Source organism: Garra rufa, chromosome 3 (assembly GCF_049309525.1).
Source record: "Garra rufa chromosome 3, GarRuf1.0, whole genome shotgun sequence".
NCBI lineage: Eukaryota > Metazoa > Chordata > Actinopteri > Cypriniformes > Cyprinidae > Garra > Garra rufa.
Window position 1 is genome coordinate 16,338,321 of NC_133363.1, and position 22,586 is coordinate 16,360,906.

At 43.8% G+C, this 22,586-nt stretch overlaps 1 protein-coding gene across 1 annotated transcript in view; it reads right to left on the reverse strand.

Annotated features, from left to right (window-relative positions):
* Positions 1-22,586, reverse strand: part of LOC141331510 (uncharacterized) — a 421,481-nt gene that overhangs the window by 175,811 nt on the left and 223,084 nt on the right. The gene's annotated exons all lie outside the window — the stretch shown is intronic.

Genomic DNA, 22,586 nt, shown 5'->3' on the forward strand with positions numbered 1-22,586 from the left:
GAAACTATGGGTGTGGCCCCTGAGGGGGCACACCTCATAGCTTCTGGTCTCTCAGCCAAGGTTGTTGAGACCATTCTCCAGTCCAGAGCTCCTTCCACAAGGAAATTGTATGCACTTAGATGGAGACTTTTCACTACATGGTGTAGAGACCATCAGTTAGACCCAGTTAACTGCCTGATTGGTACAGTCCTGGAGTTCTTACAGGCTCATTTCTCCACGGGGATATCCCACTCCACCCTGAAGGTGCTTGTGGCGGCGATATTGGCCTACCACACCCCTCTTGGTGGCCTTTCAGTAGGCAAGAATGCCCTTGTCATACGCTTCCTCCGCGGTGTGCTGAGGCTGAGGCCTCCAGTAACATGGGACCTAGCTGTGGTGCTTGAAGCCCTCTGTGGTCCTCCCTTCGAGCCAATCGAGGAGATCTATCAAGACTACGCTTCTTTTAGCCTTGTCTTCTCTGAAGAAAGTAGGAGACCTGCAGACCCTTTCGGTGGCCCCTTCATGTCTTGACTTTGCGCCCGACATGGCCAAAGCCTTCCTTTACCCTCGAGCAGGGTATGTCCCTAAGGTCCCTACCTCCACACCATAGCCAGTCGTGCTTCAGTCTTTCTGTCCTCCTCCATTCACGGAACCAGATCTAAAAAAAGAGAAGCTAAATGGCATGTGCCCAGTTCGTGCACTGGACACCTACGTCCACAGAGCTGCCCTGTGGCATAGGTCGGACCAGCTGCTGGTATGATACGGCAAACCTAGGAGGGGTTTGCCGGCATCTAAACAAACTCTGAGCAGATGGATGGTGGATGCCATCTGCTCCGCTTACGAGTCCTCTGACCTCCCCTCACCTTTGGGAGTCAAGGCTTACTCTACCCGCGCTATGGCCACTTCTAAAGCTCTTCTCGCAGGTGTCCCAATTCAGGACATCTGCAACGCAGCGGGATGGTCCATGCCACTCACTTTTGTCAGGTTCTATGACCTTGACCTTTCTGCCACTCCTGGCAGCTCTGTCCTTTTGCCCTAGTTCCTGGGCAGGGATTTGGAATTCTGGAGGTGTGGGCATCTCGTTCCCCATAGCGTTTCAGGGAACGTCCCAGGTTACGTATGTAACTGTGATTCCCTGAGGGACGAGACGCTGCGTCTCGAACCCATTCTTCCATTGCATCCCTGCAAGAGCTCGCTTCATGTTTCGAAGCTGACGCCATTGCCGGTGTACGTGCTTTTATAGCTTCCTGGTCGATGACGTCATCACGCCCGTGAAGTCATGCCCTCCTATTGGACAGTTGATACGGATTCAGAGCGTGGTTCGCCAATGGTGTTCCCCATAGCGTTTCAGACGCAGCGTCTCATTCCCTCAGGGAACCACGGTTACATACCTAACCTGGGACGTTTTCTTTTAGAAAAGATTTGCGTTCCTCTTTTGATTTCTTTTTAAAGGCCCTACACTTTTTTAGAGGATGAGGCTTACGGTGAATAGGACATTGCCGGCCAGGACTCTCAATTCGTTTCTGAGACTGTTTAGACTGCAGGTCCAATGTCGGAGATAACACCTCTGTTCAATGCACAGTTACAGTGCTCTTCACACTGGATCTGTGTTCGGTTCTACCTGACGTCAACGAATAACTAGAGGAGGAGAATGAAAAACTGGGATCATTCCTTATCTTAGCTTGACTTCTCACAAACTGTGAGAAAAAGGCAAAAGGTGGGAAAGCTACTTGATAGTCTTCCTTATATCTTGATCCCTGAACTATCCATTTGTCTTGAAGGCTTGTGGGCAATTTCTCCACTATTGTATTAACCCCACATGGAGTGTCAATTACGCAAGACCTGGAAGGTACCCATCAGCTTTTGCACACTCCAGTTCAAGAAGGATATCTCCTAACTCTCGTAATTTGTGGTTGTCCCTGTTTGACAGTTTCGGTATATTCTCCATTTTCTTCAGAAGTGCATTTTCAATCACTTCTGGTGCGCCACAGCACTCCTCTAAGCGCTTCCAAGCCATTCTGATTGCTGCTGTTGCATTGAGAACATGCACAGATCTTATTTGTTTTACTTGTTCAGAGGAGTCTTTTCCTAGCCACTTCACCATCAAATCCAGCTCCTCTCTAGCTGTCAGATTTAGTTCTCTGATCGAATTAACGAAAGAAGCTTTCCATGCCCAATAGTTCTCTGGACAGTCATCAAATTTAAGAAGACCAGAACTAACCATTTCACGTCATATAGATATTTACTTGGATCTGATGTAACTTGTGTTTCTGGTGCATATTGTGACGAATGGCGAAATTATGTTTGTTTGACATCTTTCTCACTTTCTGCTTCTTTCTTTACAGCACCATTCTTTTGATTTATGAAACACTGATTATCTCCATCTACATTAGGTGGCGCCAGCAGGGTATAATCAACTTTAGATGTAGCTGAAAGTAATGGAGACTTAACATTTGTTTGTACCATCTCAATATTCAATGGGAGTTCTGTGAAAGATTCTCTTGAATGCTGTTGTACATACTCACAGGTACGCTGAGCAACGTTGATTGGTGGTATGTCAGAAACTGCTTTGACTTGAAGCTCTCTACTTTCAAGCTCTTCGTGTTCTGCTTCCTCATACAGAGTCCTCCCTGATCTTGCCCAGGGTCTGTGTAAGGAGGCTCACTGAGGGAAAGGTGTACTTGGGGCCCCGAGGCCAGCTGTTTGCCAGCGCGTCCCTGCCGAGGGGGTAGAAGAGCTTTCAGTGGGAGGATTCCCGTAAGGCAAACAGATCTATCTGAGCCTCCCTGAATCGACTCCAGATCAGCTGGACCGTCTGGGGATGGAGTCACCATTCTCCAGGATGGGTGAGCTGTCGTGAGAGTACATCGGCTGCACGATAGCTCTCCTGGAATGTGAACAGTGTGCAGCAATTTGAGCCACGTCTGACTCCAGAGGAGCAGATGGCAGGCGAGTTGCGACATGTGACCACCCTGGCGGTTGATGTATGCTACGGTCACAGTGTTGTTAACATGCCATTGCAGTCGAGGTCCCGTCCAGGAGCCCGAGGCTGCTTGCTAATTGCATACAGCACCCCAGCCCATCATGGAGGCATCTGTGTTGACAACAACATATCTGGACACCTGTCCTAAGGGCACTCCGGCCCGTAGACAGAGAGGGTCTGACCAAGGGCTGAATAGGCAGTGACATTACGGGGTAACGCCAACCCGGAGAGTGCCACGGTGCCATGCCCATCTCGGGACTTGGTCGTGTAGCCAGCGCTAAAGCGGTCTCATATGAAGCAAGCTGAGTGGCGTAACTGCGGCTGCGGCTGCCATATGCCCCAGGAGCCTCTGAAAGATTTTGAGAGGGACCAATGTCTTGTGTCTGAATAGTTTCAGACAGTTCAGCACCGACTGCGCTCGCTTGTTGGTAAGCCGCGCTGTCATGTTGACCGAATCCAGCTCCATGCTGAGAAAAGAGATACTCTGCACAGGGGAGAGTTTGCTCTTCTCTCGGTTGAGCCGAAGCCTCATCTGTGCTCACGCAACAGATCTCGTGAGTGAGCTATAATCAGCCAGTCATTGACATAGTTGAGGATGCGGATGCCCTTCCGCCAAAGGAGACAGGGACAGGCCCAATGGGAGGACCTTGTACTGATAAGCTCGACCCTCGAAGGGACGGGTTCAGAACTTGAAGGTCCAGGATTGCCCGTAACCCACCGCTCTTTTTGGACACAATGAAGTAAGGACTGTAAAACCCTCACTTAATCTCGGCTGGAGGGACCGGCTCGATTGCATCCTTCGCCAGGAGAACTGCAATATCCGCACGCAGGACAGAGGCATCCGTGTCCGAGCGGACAGTTGTGAAGAGGACGCCTTTGAACCTTGGCGGACACCTCGTGAACTGAATCGCGTAGCCGAGACATATCATCCAGATTAACCACCGAGACGGGCTGGGAAGCTCTAACCAAGCCCCCAACCTGAGTGCTAGTGGGATCAATGTGACGTTGACCGTCATGACCACGGTCGGGCAGCCTGGAGGGGGAAGGGGACTGGTCCCAGAAGGAAGAACGTTCTGGAGAAAAGTCAGGCTGCTTGGGGCAGCGCTTACCTTCTTCCCTGGTTCCCGCGCTGGCGAATGCAGGCTCCAAGTCCGAGGAGGCATAGCGTCGCTCAGGAACAGATCTCGGGGCGAGAGACCCAGAGATTTTGGAAATTGCTCTTTCTGAGAGAAGGTGGGTACCTTGCTGAGCACACAGAAGCTCCCGGGGCGCAGATGTCGTCGCCCCCGATGAGCAACCTCCGCATTCTCCGGGTTGCACATGTCAAGGACGCTTTGCAGCTCTGCAGGTGTTCTTCGCAGGTCCCTGAGCAGCGGGTGGCGCCGCTCTCCTGTGGCCAGTTTGGCGCCGAGATGTAGGGGCTCTTAGGCGAGGCTCTGAAGCGAAAATCTGAATGAGTGGATGCACGCTGCCATCTTATATACCCGTATGTACGGGGGAGTGGCTGTGCATGCAAATTCCACTCGCCAAATTGGCCTTTTCTCTTTAGCTCAGAGGTGACAGGCCTCCCATATGTAATGCCGTAGTAAACGACTGAAGGGGAACCATTGTTATGCTCTGAAAGTGTAAACCCTTTGAGCACAGTACAATCAACTTTAAACTGCCAACTTTACCTGATGGCCCACTTTGCCTGAATTTACCCTATTTCTTACTCATTTACTTTGGATTTGTGCTCTTGTATTGTGTGCCAATACCCTTCAATTCCAAGTTGAACACTATTTGTAGTCATGCAGGATTTGCTATTTGATGCCTAAAATCATAAACCTAAATTGCTACTGTATATATTTTGTAAAGTAATGTGTTTTCCTACTCAATGGAATGCTAACAACAACAAAATAAAAATACACCAGTTAAAATGCAGGGAAATACCATGTTTATGGGATATTCCATTCCACCATGTTATGGGAAGTAATTTGAATTGCATGGCTCATTTAGCAGATGGATGTAAAGGAAACCACATCATCTTCTGTTTTAGTACTCAAGAAAAAAGCACTTACAAACAAAATACACAGACAAAACAAAGTAGTGATAATTTCAAGTAATGGGTCCTTTGGAAAAGAAGAAAGAAAAAGTGCAGCAAGCTAATCATGGCCAGAAATATTTAAAAGTTGAAAAATAAGAATATACAAATATACACTATGTATAAAAATGATTCCCATGGTTATAGCCAAACAGAAGAGTTGTGCTGTGTTCCTGCCAGGCTTTTGTCTATGTTTCATTCTTGTTTGTTTTGCAATATATGCAATCAGTGTGTACAGAGACTGCACAACTTAGTACTTCTCCACACCACCCTTTACAAGATGCCTGTGGTTAAAATAGTCTTTGGTTTTGGCTACCATTTTGCAAGAGTCAACTCTACTGCAAGCATGCATGTGTTACAGTTATGTTCTCTCTCTCTCTCTGTGGGGGAAAAAAACTGATATAAGAGCCAGTCTATGAATATTTTATGATCAGGTTTTCCACCAGACCCATTTACTGTTTTGGACTTTGTAATATACTTATTCCTGCATTTTACAAGGACATAAGTGAGAATGGGAATGCCAGAGTGGTTCACTAGAATCCCAACAATTTGTCAATCATTGTTTTTCTACATCAGATGGTTTGCATGTGTATGCATTCCCATAAAACAGTGAAAACTATAAAATAAGATAATCAGTAACCATAAATATATAATATAATTTAATATAATATAATACCAAATGATTAACTAAAGAAAATCAATGATACAGAGAAATCAAGCAAGGGATGTCAGTGGTTGACATATATACCTACACTTTCCAATTATGAATAATCTGAACTCAACTATAATTTGTTAGACTGATCCAATGGATATTCCTTTCCTGTATTTGTCTGTAAATCTGAAAACTGAAACATTTAGACTGGACATTATTGTAAACTTTGTACTGTCATAGCACAGTGCTACAACACTAATTCAAGTGAATGTTTGCTCTTCGATCAACCTTTGACCATGTGACCTATCACCATGGTAAATCTGGATTTCAACATATATCTCTGACAACCTTTTTTAGGGCTTTAAATTACAATGAAAGTGTAATGGAACATAAAGGGCAAAACGAGACATACCTTTGGATTTGCTGTCTGAAGAAAACATTTCAACTTAAAATTGTGCATTTAAATCTAGGTTTTTCAAACAGATCTAAAAGAAATATAAATTTGACAGATATTACACTTTGATGATGAATTGGATTCAACAAGGAGGTCAGGCATGAAGTAGACAGCTTCTCATTATTTTAAACATTTTCTCATTTGATTTACAAAAACAATGTTAAATGTCAATTTAGGATAATTTGGTTTGGTTTTGGTTTGTAATTACAAAAGAAGCAGAACCCTTAGAATCCTCTGTTTGGTCTCTCTATCCCTACAAAGTGACCAAAGATGCATTTTACTGCCTGCAAAGCTGAGGATCCCTTCTTGGGAGATTCAAAGCATATGAATAATTGGTAAGATTTCCACCATCTAGAAGTTCTCTGAATGTAAATCGCAAGGGCCCTCTTAGATAATTTTAATGTCAGCCTCTTTTGGTCCACTGACAAAAGAATAGGATGGAAGGCCTGCAGAATATTAGACTGTACACAATTCCATTGTACCTTCGATTGTAGCCCAGTCTAGGTTGTAGGATTGCTTTGACTCTACCCAGGACCAAACTCTATAACAGACAGGGCCTGCAAATCTCCTACTCTTTTTAAACCTATTCATTTCATCCCACTGTCTGTCTCATGTTGCAAGGAGACCGTTCCTGAACTTTTTGTGTCAGGTAAGGTCAACCTAGACTTTGATTACAGTATGGCCCTTTAGGCCTTTGACTGTGCCTCATTCCACCACCCCTTAAGCTCTGTTGGGCTCCTCCTTCCCTCCAGTTTAATCTTGGTCCTCTGTCGCACCAGCTCCACTTTAGTCCTCAGGCATCCTGGCTTCACCTCAGTCACTCATCACTGTGTGTTTGCCTTGGCCTCTTGGCCCTTTAGTTTTGCCCAGTCTCTTTAGCTTTGTCTAGGTCTCCACTTCTACCGGCTCCACAGTCAGTTGTCCCCCTAGTTCCGCCTGGCATCTCTACCAATGTTTCACCATTGCTCCTCCTTCCTTTGACTCCACCGTAGGCCTTAATTCCGGTGCTCCTGCTGGGGGTTACTTTCTGTCTACTTGTCTACTCCCACCATTGTCTCATCCCTGGCTCCTCCCACTTTCAGCTCCTCCTTTATCATGGGTTGTCTCCACTGCCTGCTCCATATTTTTGCCAAAGTCCCTCCCGCCTGTTGGACTTCGTAGTTTAAGCTGAATGGACGTGCCTTTGATAGATAGTCAATTAGACTTAAGATCCTGGGGTAGAGTCTACTTGCCTCATATGGGAAGGTAAATGCATGGTAACATGGATAAAAACATTTAAAAAAGCATCTAGCTAGGGGGCGCACATGACCTTGCTGAAGATGACTACATAGTGTGAGACCTCTACTTTGCATAAAAAAGAAAAAAAAACTACCACCTAGTTTCTACAAACCTAGGCTCCGTTTCCCAAAAGCATTGTGTAAGTGGGTTGTAGAACCACTGCCATGTGACATCTTTATGAAAGCATGTAAAACAAGCACGCAAAGTGTGGAAGCAATTCCGTCTGCAGAGAGTGCAGCATGACAGAATTAGCTGAGATGCTAACTGAGTTAAAAGTGCTTCTTTTTGGCCTTTTGAATTTTGTTCAAAGTTAGACTACATAAACAATTCCCTGGGCATACTGACAAGCTGTCTCTCAGCTTTAGAGAGCAACATGACTGACATCCCTGCTGAATTTTTTTTTTATTTTAATTTGTTTATTTAAACCTAGCCACTTCAAGCTTCCTATAGATATAGGCCTATTTCTCATGTCCCTGTGTCAAGAATTTGCTGTTTTTCGGTTCATATTTGTGATGCATAGAAAGACCTAGATGGCAAAAAGCACACCCTGTTTGTTTTGTTTATTTTACAAAAGCACAATGTTTTGTTATTATTGTCAGTGTACACAAATAAAAGTAGACCCTTTTTAGACTCAATTGACTTTAGTCTTATCTATATCTGAGTATTTAAGGTTTGTCTGTGAATCAGGAAATACTGAATGTGAGCGTGCCGGTGCGCAGAGGGTTAAAGACGCTGCGTTCAATTTTATCTTTAGAATGTACATTTAGATTTCAAAATCATTGATTTTAGAACGGTTACTTAGTAACGCGTTACACCCAACACTGCTGAGGAGTTCCATCACAATATCAGCGCCAGATAAACCACGAACCATCAGGTTGGGCATGACTGTTTTTTTATGGGAAAAGTGTTCATGTTTTTTTTTTTCTTTTGTTCATATATATAACAGGAGTTATGCCAACTTTTATTTTATTCAAACAAATGTTAAATTTTATGTACAAAATTAAATATATGTACTGTACAGCTTTGTTAATAGGTTTTAAGAGAAAACTAGTTAGGGACCTATAATTGTGGTTATAGTCATTTGGGGACTAACCTTTAGTCTTCGATAGGGGGTAGGGGATGTTCACTATATCCTCTATATTCTTTTGCAGTTTACATTAATCTTCACTCTCTGCTTCTAACCCCAATGCATTAAAGGCAATAAAACCGGCCTCTAATTAGGCATTTTTATGTTGATGTATGGAAAGAACCGTGTTGATTATATGCTTCAGAACTTCAACTTTTTAGAAACACTCGGCATTTATATAATTGACTTATTTGCACACATATGTTCCCTTCCAGGAACATCGAGCTGCGTCGAAACGCAGGCCGTGTGTTTCTCCTTGCCCTCGTTTTATTACGGGTGAGGATACACACGGCTTGTGTGTTGTCTGTATGGGAGCAGGGCATGCGGCATCAGCCCTCGAGGGGGCTGGTTGTCTGCATTGTGAACGCATGCCTTTGCGTGTGCTCCGCTCCCGGGAAGGCTCTCTTCGAGAAGGGAGCCTTCACCAGCGTTCCTCGCGGGTCTGGTCCTGCTTTCGCCGAGGCGGAGCGGCGCTTGCACTCGTTAGGATCGCAATTAGATCTGGTAGCGGGTATGGAGACGGGCGAGTCCCTATCTTCTGCCTCACCTGCCAGATCCACCACCCGCTCGCTGGGGTTGGAAGCCCGCTCTGCGGTTTCTTCCCCCCAGGGAGAGGGCGCGGCGCTCCTCTTGTCTTTCTCCGATGAGGCGGATGTAGAGGGCGCCGATGAGGATTCACCCCCTCAATCTCCCCAGTATGAGGAGCTTTTAAAGGTGGTCACTCGTGCTGTTGCCACATTAAATCTTGTATGGCCAGCCGAGAGACAAGCCGAACCGCAGAGAAGCAAACTTGATGAGCGCTTTCTGCTGTCTTGGCCACCACCTCTGCGGGTGCAGGTGTCGAGGTCATGGGGAAAACCTTACTCTACCAGGGCCAATGAGGACAGTCCCCTCTGGGTAAGAGCGTTAACACCTCATCTTATGGTGCCCGTCTCTCCTCAGTGTCCTCAGGGGATCGTCTTGCCAACCCTGCCACCCCGGGTGTTTCAGGGCACAGCAGTCCCCAGCGAGCATATTTCTCGACTACCGCCCGACATCGTAGCGGTACCAGGAAGCTCGTGACCTCTACGGAGGTCCCCTCTACAGTTGGTTGGATGCTTTCCTGCCGGTCCGCCGCTTCAGGACCCCACGCCAGCTTTCTCTCTAACACCAGAGGTCAGCCTTCGAGAGGCTGATTCCCTTAGTAAACTTTCTTGCAGCGTGGAAACTTCTACTGAATGTTTCTCAATGGGTCCTGCATACTGTAGAAAGAGGTTACCGCATTTAGTTCGGTGCTCATCCTCCCTGCTTCAGCAGAGTATTTCCCACTATCGTGGGTCCCGAGCAGGCTCTGGTTATGGAACAAAAAGTAAACACTCTTCTGGGGAAGGAGGCCATCGAGGTGGTCCCTCCTCACGAGCAAGAGTCTGGGTTCTACAGCTGGTACTTCATTGTTCCCAAGAAGGATGGGGGCCTGAGGCCCATCTTAGACCTGCGCGTACTAAATCGTTCAGTCTTGCGCCTCATATTCAGAATGCTGACTGTCAAGCAGGTTGTGTCACAAATCAGGTCCGAGGACTGGTTTGTGACAATAGATCTGAAAGACGCCTACTTTCACGTCTCCATCCTTCCCCATCACAGGAGGTTCCTGAGGTTTGCTTTCAGGGGCAAAGCATACCAATATCAGGTTCTTCCTTTCGGCCTTGCACTCTCACCCCGCACTTTCACGAAGTGTGTGGATGCAGTTCTGGCTCCGTTGCAACTCCAGGGCATCCGCATACTCAACTATATTGACGACTGGCTGATTTTGGCCCAGTCCGAGCAGATGGCAGTTCAACATCGAGATGTTGTTCTGTCACACATGAAAGAGCTGGGGTTAAGACTAAACGCCAAGAAAAGTGTGCTTTCTCCATCTTAGAGGACCACTTATCTGGGCGTGGTGTGGGATTCATCCACGATGCGGGCACATCTGTCTCCTGCTCGTGTCAAGTCAATCCTCACAGCGGTCACAAGAGTAAAAGAAGGCTGGTCACTTACTGTGAAGCGGTTCCAGAAACTGCTGGGTTTGATGACAGCTGCGTCCAACGTAAATCCTTTTGGCCTGCTGTACATGAGACCCCTACAGTGGTGGCCTTAAAACCAAGGGGTTCTCCCCGAGGGGAAACCCGCTTCGCATGATCAAGGTCACGCGGCGATGCTTTCGTGCCTTAGACATATGGAGGAAACCTTGGTTTTTGAATCAGGGCCCGGTGTTGGGAGTTCCTTGTCGCCGCGTCACCCTTGCGACTGATGTGTCCCTCACCGGTTGGGGAGCGGTCATGAGTGGCCGCCCCGCCCATGGTCTGTGGAGGGGTCATCATCTCAGTTGGCACATCAATTGCCTGGAGATGTTGGCAGTGTCTCAGGCTCTGAGACACTTTCTCCCGGACCTAAGAGGCCACCATGTGTTGGTGCGCACCGACAACACAGCGTTGGTCTCTTATATCAACCACCAAGGAGGTCTGCGCTCACGCCCCTTGTACAAGTTGGCGCACCAGATCCTTGTGTGGGCCCAGGGCAAACTCCTCTCACTAAGAGCAGTTCACATCCCTGGGCATCTCAACTCAGGAGCAGACGTCATGTCAAGGCAGGGGCCGAGGCCCAGGGAATGGATGCTTCACCTTGTGGTGGTGAAGCAGATTTGGAGAGTTTTCGGCCAGGCTCAGGTGGACCTCTTTGCTACACAAGAGAATGTGCAATGTCCCCTCTGGTTCTCTCTGAGTCATCCAGTTCCCCTGGGACAGACGTATACCATCGCTCTGCTCCCGGGAGTTCTGGCGAGAGTGCGCTGGGACGGGGTTCGACTTCTTTTAGTAGACCCGTGCTGGCCAGGTCGAGTATGGTTCTCAGACCTGATTTCCCTCTTTATTTATTCTTTATTTCTTTATTAATTAATTCACCCACACATAATATCAAGACAAGTGGCACAGACCAAATGGCACATGTGGTCATGTGTGAATCAGGTCTCCCAGAGAAGCTATCCAAAGCTTATATAGGGAGCCTGTAGACATATGGACAAGATACTTCATACAGTAGAAACAAAATTCTAAAACAAAAAAGAACAAAAATTATAACAACAAACACACAGACAATAATATCATACAAAAATCACAATTACTAAGTAGAACACACAAGAAGAATCAAGACAATGCTTTTGGATCTACTGTAGTCTAGGTAGGCTATTGAAAAGGCTATGGATATAAACGTAAAAGTTCCTTCTTTAGTGATTTCTTAAAGATGGATACGGATTTCAACACCTTAAGCTTGCCATCTAGCTCATTCCAAATCTTTGGGCCTCTACTTGTAATGCTCAAACTTGCACTTTTAAGTCTTCTGGTTTTACCGGTAATCAAATGTTTATTCCTGGTAGCATGAGCATGCAGCGGACTACTAATTGGAATGAGCTCAGATAGCCTGCTATTTGTCACATTAACTACTTGGTGCATAATGCACCCATTGTGGTATATATTCAGCTCAGTAAGCCGGAGGAGACTAAAACGGTGAAAAAGGGGTCTTGTGGCAGTATTATAACAAGACCACGGCATGGCTCGTATTATCTTCTTTTGTAAACTTATTAATTTGTTTAAGTGGCTCGGGTAGGTATTACACCATATGACGTTACAGTAACTGATGTGAGGTTCAAATAAAGTTTTATACAGGGTAAGAAGAGCAGGTAGTGGAAGATAGTGCCGTATTTTGAAGAACAGACCAACATATTTTGAAAGCTTCTGTATCAACTGATCTATGTGACATTTAAAGATTAGACATTTATCAATGTAAACCCCCAAAAACTTTACGGAAGTGACTTGTAGTAACTCCTCATCATTTACATTAAGGCTAAACTGTTTTTAGACTGGTGCACTTATATTTGGTTGGAACACTATATAATTTGTTTTTTTTAATGTTGAGAGTTAATTTGTTACACTTAAACCAGACAACAATTTTTTGTAGTTCTTCATTTAAAAGATCACTTAAATTTTTATGCGACAAAAACAAATTGGTATCGTCTGCAAACATCATTTTTTGAAGTACTTTAGAGGAATTCACAAAGTCATTTATATATATGTTAAATAGTAATGGACCCAAAATTGAGCCTTGAGGAACCCCATATTTAATTTCTTTATTTTGAGATATCTGGTTATTAACCATCACATATTGTTTACGACTATATAGGTAACTTTTGAACCAGTCAAGTGCTACTCCTCTAATGCCATAATGATGTAATTTCTCCAGAAGAATATTAAAATCAATAGTATCAAATGCCTTGGATAAATCAAGGAAAACACCAACTCCGCAGTCACCCTGGTCTAAAGAATCATTATTTTTTTCTATAAGGTCTAGAACAGCCATAAAAGTAGAGTTCTGTTTCCTGAAACCATACTGTGAACTTGTGAGAATGTGTAGCTTATCCAAATAATGACTTAACCTAATGTGTGCCACTCTCTCTAATACCTTAGACAGAGATGGTAGAACAGAAATTGGACGATAATTGCCCATATTGTTTTTATTGCCTGATTTAAAAAATTGGAGTAATTCTGGCTATTTTTGTCATACTTGGCACCACACCATGCAGAAGTGATAAGTTAATGCAATATGTTAGTGGCTGTGCTATCATGTCTGCAACAGCTATTAGTATTTTACTGCATATTCCATCAACCCCTGCTGTACGAGAGTTCTTCAAATTTATAATTATTTTATGAATTTCAGTTTTGTCAGTAGGTTTCATGAAGAAAGATTGCATATAGTTTCCGGAGATATAGTGTCTATAAGAAGATCCATAGGGAGGTCTGATTTTCCTGGCAAGATCTTCACCTATAGAGACAAAATAATCATTAAAACTATTAGCTAATAAAGGTGTATTGTCGTTCGGACATTCAGGCAACACAGATGACTTCTGGCCCCTGTTTAGAACTTTGTTCAACACAGCCCAGGTCCTTTTGGAGTCACCTTGGGCTGCATTTATATGCTCAGTATAATAAATTTAACTAACCTCCTAGACGGCTCCCCCTGGGAGATTCCAGTCAGGATGGATCTCCTCTCACAGGCGGGGGGTCACATTCTCCACCCCTGCCTGGAGCTGTGGAGGTTATGGATGTGGCCCCTGAGGGGGCACAGTTCATAGCTTCCGGTCTCTCAACTGAGGTTGTTGAGACCATCCTCCAGTCCAGGGCTCCCTCCACGAGGAAACTGTATGCCTTGAAGTGGAGGCTCTTCACTCCTTGGTGCAGAGACCGCCAGTTTGACCCAGTTAACTGCCCAGTTGGTACAGTGCTGGAGTTCTTACAGGCCCGCCTCTCCACCAGGTTGACCCACTCCACCCTGAAGGTTTACGTGGCGGCCATAGCTGCTTACCACGCCCCTCTCGGTGGGACTTCAGAGGGCAGACACCCACTAATTACACGTTTCCTCCGCGGTGCGCTGAGGTTGAGGCCTCCAGTTTGCTCTCGTGTCCCTACTTGGGACCTGGCTGTGGTGCTAGAGGCTCTGTGTAAGCCTCCTTTTGAACCATTAGAAGAGATCTCTGATCGCCTTCTCACTCTTAAGACTGCTTTTCTCTTAGCTATCACTTCTCTTAAGAGGGTTGGGGACCTTTAGGCCCTCTCAGTGGCCCCTTCTTTTCTTGAATTTGCGCCTGGTATGGCCAAAGCTTTTCTGTATCCCAAGGTGGGATACCTTCCGAAGGTCCCCACTGTTGCACCACGCCCTGTTGTACTGCAGGTGTTTCATCCTCCTCCCTTTCGGGAGCCCAACCACAGAAGCTTAATTGTATGTGTCCAGTGCGAGCACTGGACACATACGTCCACAGAACTGCCCTGTGGAGGAAGGCTAACCAACTTTTGGTCTGCTACGGCCCTCCGAGGAGAGGTCGTCCTGCTGCCAAGCCTTCCGTAAGCCGGTGGATTGTGGATGCCATTTCTCTTTCATATGAGTCCTCTGGTCTCCCCTCATCATTGGGAGTCAAGGCTCACTCGACTCGAAGTGTGTCTGCCACTAAAGCCCTTCTTTCAGGCCTTTCTATCCAAGATATTTGTAATGCTGCGGGTTGGTCCACACCCCTAACCTTTACTAGGTTCTATGGCCTAGATCTTCGAGCCACTCCCGGCTCTTTCGTCCTCTCGCCCTAATCCGGCAGGGACATTCCTCAGTAGCGTTTTGACGCAGCGTCTCGTTCCCTTCAGGGAACTAGGGTTACATACGTAACCTAGAAACATTTTCCCACACACGTTTTTTGGTTTTGGAGGTTATCCCAACTCCAAATATTCCTTTGATTATATTGCTTTTATTAACAAGTTGGGCAAGAAATAACTGCTGTTCTTGTGTCCAGTTTGAAGCAACATTTAAAAAAAAAATGTATTTGAATGTAGCAACATAATATTGCGCTCTATAATATTTCTATGAACAAATCTCTAACAGAGACTCCTCCCCTATCAGCCAATCACTGTGTGCATTGTTACTAAGCATGCTGACATCATCCATAGCAACAAAGTCAACCCGCCCTTACTCTTAGCTTAAGACTTCTGTCTATTACTCAGTAAAACTTTGTCTCAGCAGCTTTGTTAATAGGTTTTAAGAGAAAACTATTTAGGAGAACTCTTAGTGGTAAGATAAAATGTTTTGTGAATACGGGCCCAGGATTCCTGGACAGGAGCTTTATAAATATCTGCAAACCCGTCATTTGATAACTACTCTTGAAAAGACAGAACTATAAATGTATGCATGGGATATACCTTACCAAACTTCATTTGAGTAAAATGTATCCTTCAGGATTGATCCAGTTGGTACTGTCATTCCCAAAGTGTCAACATTATGATGTAACATTGTGTTCCATTCAAAAGGTAACATCTCAGGTTAAGTATGACACAGTGTTGCAATGCTACATTTTGAGTATGCCTGTGTGTCTTCCCTTAGACAATTAGGATATTGCATGGGTGTTCTTATATGGTCTTGCTGCCATACTTTCCTACATCACCTATGTTTCCACACATATTTCAGACACCAGTTCTGGGAGAGAGTGCTTAAGTGTTAGAAGCCATATTCTCCAGGCAATTTATGTGTCAAGCGGTATGACGCATCTCCCACAGGTTGGCCTTAGTCAAAAAATGTGTCTGTCTAATGGTAAACCTCCCCTGGTGGGACACCCAAAAACTGGGGTCATACCAACAGAAAAAGGGTACGAAGACAGTACAGAAGAAACAAGGGCGAAAGCTTCTCATAAGGAGCAAGCCCAAAATAACTGGACAATACTGTCATGAGAACTAAGAGTCTTTGAAACAGACAGACAAGGACTTTTTGATGCACCCTGAACTGGCCTGAATAGACATGGACTGACAAATTAGCAGGAGATAACGCAGCCCACATCTTGCAAGAATCCCACCGCATCCCCATAAAAATGTCTTTTGCCTCAGAAAAAGCAAACCCCTTTTGACAGTTCAGTCTAAGCCCTAGACACCCCAGATGGGGGAGGACAACATCTCAATGCTGAACCACAAAATCAAATTTTATGGTGCTGGTGACACAGCATGCAAAGGCAGGGTGTAAGCGACTAATGGTGATTGAACCTAAAAAGAGAAATTAGTTGTCTTTGCTAAGTAACACTAACACAACACACATTATAGTCAATGTTATTATTATTATTATTATTATTATTATTATTATTATTATTATTATTATAAAAAAACTGCTCCACTTTCTTGTTTTACCTATTTGTTTAATCAATCACGCAACAGATCTTTCACATTTATGATGTGTTTTCATGGCATTCAGGCTGAACATTAATGTGTTAGTAAGTGACTTCCACCTACTGTGACATCATGTGCATACCCTCTATTTGTAGAAGTTTTGAGAAATAATTAAAATAACACTAAACTTATCGTAGCGTAAATAATTACCAAAATATATTGCCTAATTGTGCTGATACCAAATTAAATTCACACGTTTCAAAATTGCCCACAGACAATTATTGTAAAAGTGGGTAATTTAACATATGGGTTAAGAGAGTTTAGCTATGAAAATCTGTGGTCAAATATGAAATATGGCTGACATTATAGAATTATTAGGATGCCTCTGGCAGGTCTAAGCTTAAAAAAGGTTAACCTCTTCTCGCTCCAATGCATGGGGGAAAATATAAAAGACACTTAAAGCTAAGACCTTCTCAGAGACCATTCAAGATTATGACAGCTGTTAGGAAAATGCACCAAATAACAGAGAGAGTGGTAAGGAGAGACAAAGTCACTTATTCTGTGTTTCACCCAGCTAAAAAGCAATTTCTCCAACTTAGCACACATTCAAGAATAATCAAAATTAGACATGTAAAGATGTTTTTACAACTTGATTGGATTCCACATGTGGTAAATTCAGTTGATTGTACATGATTTGGAAAGGCACACACCTGTCTACATAAGGTCCCACAGTTAACAGTGTATGTCAGAGCACAAACCAAGCTATGAAGTCCAAGAAAATGTCCGCCGAGATATGATTGTATTGAGCCACAGATCAGGGGAAGGGTACATACAAATTTCTGCAGCATTAAAGGTCTCAATGAGCACAGTGTGCTCCATCATCTGTAAATGGAAGAAGTTTGGAACCACCAGGACACTGCCTAGAGCAGGCCGCCCGGCCAAACTACATGATCAGGGGAGACGGTCCTTAGTCAGGGAGTTGAACAAGAACCTGACGGTCACTCTGAAAGAGCTTGAGCATTTCTCTGTGGAGAGAGGAGAACCTTCCAGAAGAACAACCATCTATGCAGCACTCCACCAATCAGGCCTGTATGGTAGAATGGCCAGACGGGAGCTACTCCTCAGTAGAGGGCACATGACAGCCCGCATCATCATCCAGGAACTGTGACGCTAGTCAGGATCAAAGAAAATATGAATGCACCAATGTACATCCTCAATGAAATCCTGCTCCAGAGCACTCTGGACCTCAGACTGTGGTGATGGTTTATCTTTCAACAGGGCAACGACCCTTAGCATACAGCCAAGAAAACAAAGGAGTGGCTACGGGACAACTCTGTAAAAGTGATACAATCTGAAAAAATGGCACCATCGCTCCCCATCCAACCCGATGGAGTGTGAGAGGTACTGCAAAGAAGTAAAAAATAGGTGTGCCAAGCTTGTAGCATCATACTCAAAAAGGCTTGAGGCTGCAATTGGTGCCAAAGGTGCTTCAACAATGTATTAAGCAAATACTTATGTGATACCTCCAGAGGTAGTCTTAGTACGGTTCGTTTGTGGGTCTGTTTGTGGTTAGATTTCCTCATGATTTGTGAAAGCAATGAGGTCCCGGTATGCTTTTTATGGACCAACATAACAGTATGCTTGAGGTTGATCTTAGCAGTTTATTATTTGTATATATTTGTATGTATATTTTATTATTATTATTATTATTTTATTTATTGATGTAATTCATGTGCAATTCGCGCGTATGTGTCAATGAAAGCAGTGAAACAATATAGTAGCAATCGTCTCAGGTTACGTATGTAACCCAGGTTCCATGAAGGGAACGAGACGCTGCGTTGAAACGCTATAGGAACGCCCTCAGCATGAGCACGCTCTGAATCATGTGTGCAATCAGTCCAATGGAATCGCGGGACGTCACCGGCGTGATGACGTCACTGACCAGGAAGCTTAAAAGCATGTGCGGAGAGAACAGCGTCAGCTTCTGGAAGTAGCAAGCGCTGCAGGGATGACGGAAGTATGGCCTTGAGATGCAGTGTCTCGTTCCCTTCAGGGAACCAGGGTTACATATGTAACCTGAGACGTTCCCTTCCAGGAACATCAAGCTGCGTTGAAACGCTATGGGAACGAGAATGCCCACGCCGCCATAATGAAGAGTGTCCCTGCCCAAAATTAGGGCGAGAGAATGAAGGAGCCGGGAGAGGCTCTGAGATCTAAGCTGTAAAACCTAGCAAAGGTTAGGGGCGTGGACCAACCCGCAGCGTTACAAATCTCCTCCAGGGAAAGTCCCGAGAAGAAAGCTTTTGAGGCAGAAACTCCACCGGTAGAGTGAGCCTTGACTCCCAAAGGTGAGGGGAGATCAGAGGACTCATAGGCTACCAAGATGGCATCCACGATCCACCGGCTTATGGAAGGCTTGGCAGCAGGACGGCCTCTCCTCGGAGGGCCGTAACAGACCAGAAGTTGGTCGGCCTTCCTCCACAGGGCAGTTCTGTGGACATATGTGTCCAGTGCTCGGGGAAAAACGGAAGGCTCCGTCGCGGAGGTGGTGGCTGAGACCACAGAAAGCGTTCGTCCATCTTGCTTCTCTGCGGCTCAGCATGTCTCTCGGCCGGCCAGTCCAGATTTAATGCGGCAACAGCACGAGTGACCACCTCCAGCAGCTCCTCATACTGGGGAGAATGAGGGGGTGAATCCTCATCGACGCCCTCCACATCCACCTCCTCGGAGGAAGATAGGAGGAGCGCCGCGCCCTCTCCCCGGGGGAAAGAAACCGCAGAGCGGGCTTCTGATCCCAGAGAGCGGGCGGTGGAGGCTGGTGGGGGCTGGTGAGGCAGAAGATAGGGACTCGCCCATCTCCATACCCTCAGCCAGATTCAATTGCGATCCCCACGAGTGCAATCGCCGCTCCGCCTCAATGGAAGCGGGACCAGATCCACGAGGAACGCTGGTGAAGGCCCCCTCCTTAAAGAGAGCCTTCCGGGAGCGGAGCAAATGCAAAGGCATGCGCTCACAATGTGGGCAACCAGCCCCCTCGAGGGCGCTTGCTGAAGACAGAAAGCTGACGCTGTTCTCTCCACACATGCTTTTAAGCTTCCTGGTCGGTGACGCCATCACGCCGGTGATGTCCCGCAATTCCATTAGACTGATTGCACACACGTTCCCATAGCATTTCGACGCAGCTCGATGTTCCTGCAAGGGAAATAAACTTTATACATAATGATCATTATTTATAATACATTATTTATAACTTTATATATAATTTTCCTTTTCAATTTTAAATTGACTGAAATTACATTATCAAGGATTATCAGCTCTTCATCACCCATTTCCCTGTCCGCTTCATCTTCCAATTTTTCAGTAGGTCAGACTCCAGCATTTCACTGCTGCACAGAAGTGAAGCTGGGGTCTGAGTTCTTATGAAGTTGTGGTCCACTATACACACCAAAAGGACACTTTCGGCTGGTTCCCTTTCACATATAGTTTGTTTTAAAGGAACCAAACCCAGTTCACTTAAAGTGAACCAAAAAGGGAACCAGCCAAAAGTGACCTTTAGTCCTTTTGGTGTTTACAACATAGTGGACTTAAAAGAGCACTTAAGTGATCTCAGACCCTTTCTTGTTCATACCACAACTTCATAAGAACTCAGACCCTACAAATTTCTGTGCAGTATTGAAATTCTGGAGTCTGACCTACTGGAAAATTTGAAGATGCAGTGGACAGGGAAGGGGGTGGAGAAGAGCTGGCAATCCCGGATCATGACACTGGTTAAGACATTTGCAGAGTGTTAACAACGCATTTCAGTCAATTTCAAAATTAAAAGGGAGCATTATGTATAGAGTTAATTCAACTTTAGCTTTTTTCCTGAGATAAGACAGTATTAAAATGTTTCTTTGCTACTAACTTTATATTGCTCCTATATTGTTTCACTGCTTTCATTAAAACACATGCTACGCACATCATTCGCAGACACACAGATTGAAAATCTGAAAAAAAAAAAAAATGAAAATAGTCATGAGCATGGACACTTGTTGTCTACGCTGCCGTGTAAGTTATATTAATATAATAGCTTAAATACTGAATTTTATTTCTCAGCAACTAGGGGGTAAAATTTATGTTTTGAAGTAATTAAACTCACAGCTTCACTTGCAGAATGCGAAGCACCGATACAATTCCCACACCCAACTTTCACCCCTCCCCCTCGATAATTAATTAAAATCAATGCTATAATTCATGCATTCTAATACATCTGGACCAGTATGTATACTTCTCAGAAATGCTCTACTAAGTGCTGAACTAAGGACTACAATGATGTCAACCCAAAATGGCTGCCCTTGACCTCTGAAACAGCTAATAGTCACAGCAGCACAACACCAATCATTTGATGTTACTATAATAAAATAATTTAATCAAGACACTATTTAATATGTCAATGTATTTAAAAAAAATGCTTTGCATTGTGCAGAATGATCACAAATTATTATTGATGCTTAAATCCTTTTCTATTGGTATGTCTCCTCATTTACAGTTGGAGCAATGATGTGAACATGAGTTTCATCAACAGAAAAAAAAATGGTAAGCATATTGCATATTTGCTCTGAGTCAATTGTTTTATTTCTGATAATGATGCAATGAAACATGTCAAATTGTGTGGTCATAATTTTTGGCCATGCTGTCATACAAAGAAATTATGAACACATGCAAAAACAAGAGAGGACCAACAAAATATTAATAATTGATTATGTTGTAATCACTGTCAGTGTTACCAATTTAGTGATTTTGTCACTAGATTTAGTGACTTCCTCACCCATTTTGAGACTTTATTCAAAAGCCTAGCAACAAAATAATTTTTTTGGACAAACCTTATTGAGACTACAACAATCTCCCATTGATATATTTATATTAATATAGATCAGTGAATGACATTATGACCTCATCCTCATACATTTAGCGACTTGTTTTGTTCATTTAGCTTGTTTTAGACTGTTTTACTTTCAGTTGAAAGCAGTTAGCAACAACTGAATTTTTTTTATTTCATATTTTGATGGTTTAAGTGAAATGTGAGGTCATTAAAAACCTCCACACATCACTTTTGACGACATTGATTTGTAAAATAAGAGTAAAATAGGTTATTAAGTTTCTTACTTGGTCAATTACAAAAAAATAGCTGGATCATGTTTGTATTGTTGTATTGTATTAATTCCGTATCATCATATAACTCCAATACGTCATATCTTCATTGGAAACTGTGTGTCTCTTTGCTGCCATCTTGTTACTCCTAGTAGGTTAGGAGACCTCTCCAGCTCTCTTAAATAATTTAGGAACTGAGACCTAGTCTTAACACTTAGGAACCTTTATGAATCACTTTCATTTGTAAGTCTAGGAATAAGAATAAAATTATGTCATTCTTAGAATTTTGACACACTTAAGATTAAAATTTTACTTTATACATACAGCCCCAGATCACATAGCACTACTTCATCTCTGTGTCTGTTTTGACGGGAGCAGAATGCTAGATCTCTGCTGCATGTCAGGTGGTTCTTTGCCTCCATCATGCATTAAATAATTTAATAATTACATAAATAAATTAAATTACATAAATAATATAATTATTTTGTATTGTTTGAGTTAACAGTCAGTTTATTTATTTACTTATTTATTTTTGAAAAAAATGTAACAACGACTGAAACATCTGAAATGGCAACAATAAATATACCAAAAATAATAAATATAATAATAGTAATAATATATACAAATACCAAACTGCTTAGTTCAACCTCAAGCATATCACTGTTGGTCCATACAAAGTGTACCAGGACCTCATTGCTTTCCCTGCTGTGTGTGTGCACTTAGATGGGTAAAATGAAGAGCATAAATTCCAAGTAATACACAATATTTGGCCACATGTCATGTCCTTTTCTTTCATTTTATAATATGCCAACTGTAGCTAAATTCATTGTTAATCATCCTACAGTATAAGAGGTGTGAATTTATCAAGGTGTCAAGCAACTGAGCTGAAAATAATTACGTTCTTTGAATGAGCTCTTACAGTAGTCTAGCATACTCATATGTCACTGTAAAGTCTGTATGTTAGGACCTTGATTCTACTACAAAACCTTCAGCTTTATTGAACTGCAAGAGGCTCGATTATGTTTGTTTGGACACTATGCACAACTGATATGATCCTGTATTTTTGAAGCCAATCGATTCTAAAGGGTACTAAACATTTAAAGGCACAATATATAAGAATTTCATAATACAATATCCAGAAACCATATGCCACAGTGTGATATATTTCATGCATTTTTGTAATTGCATTATTCCCAAAATTTGTAAA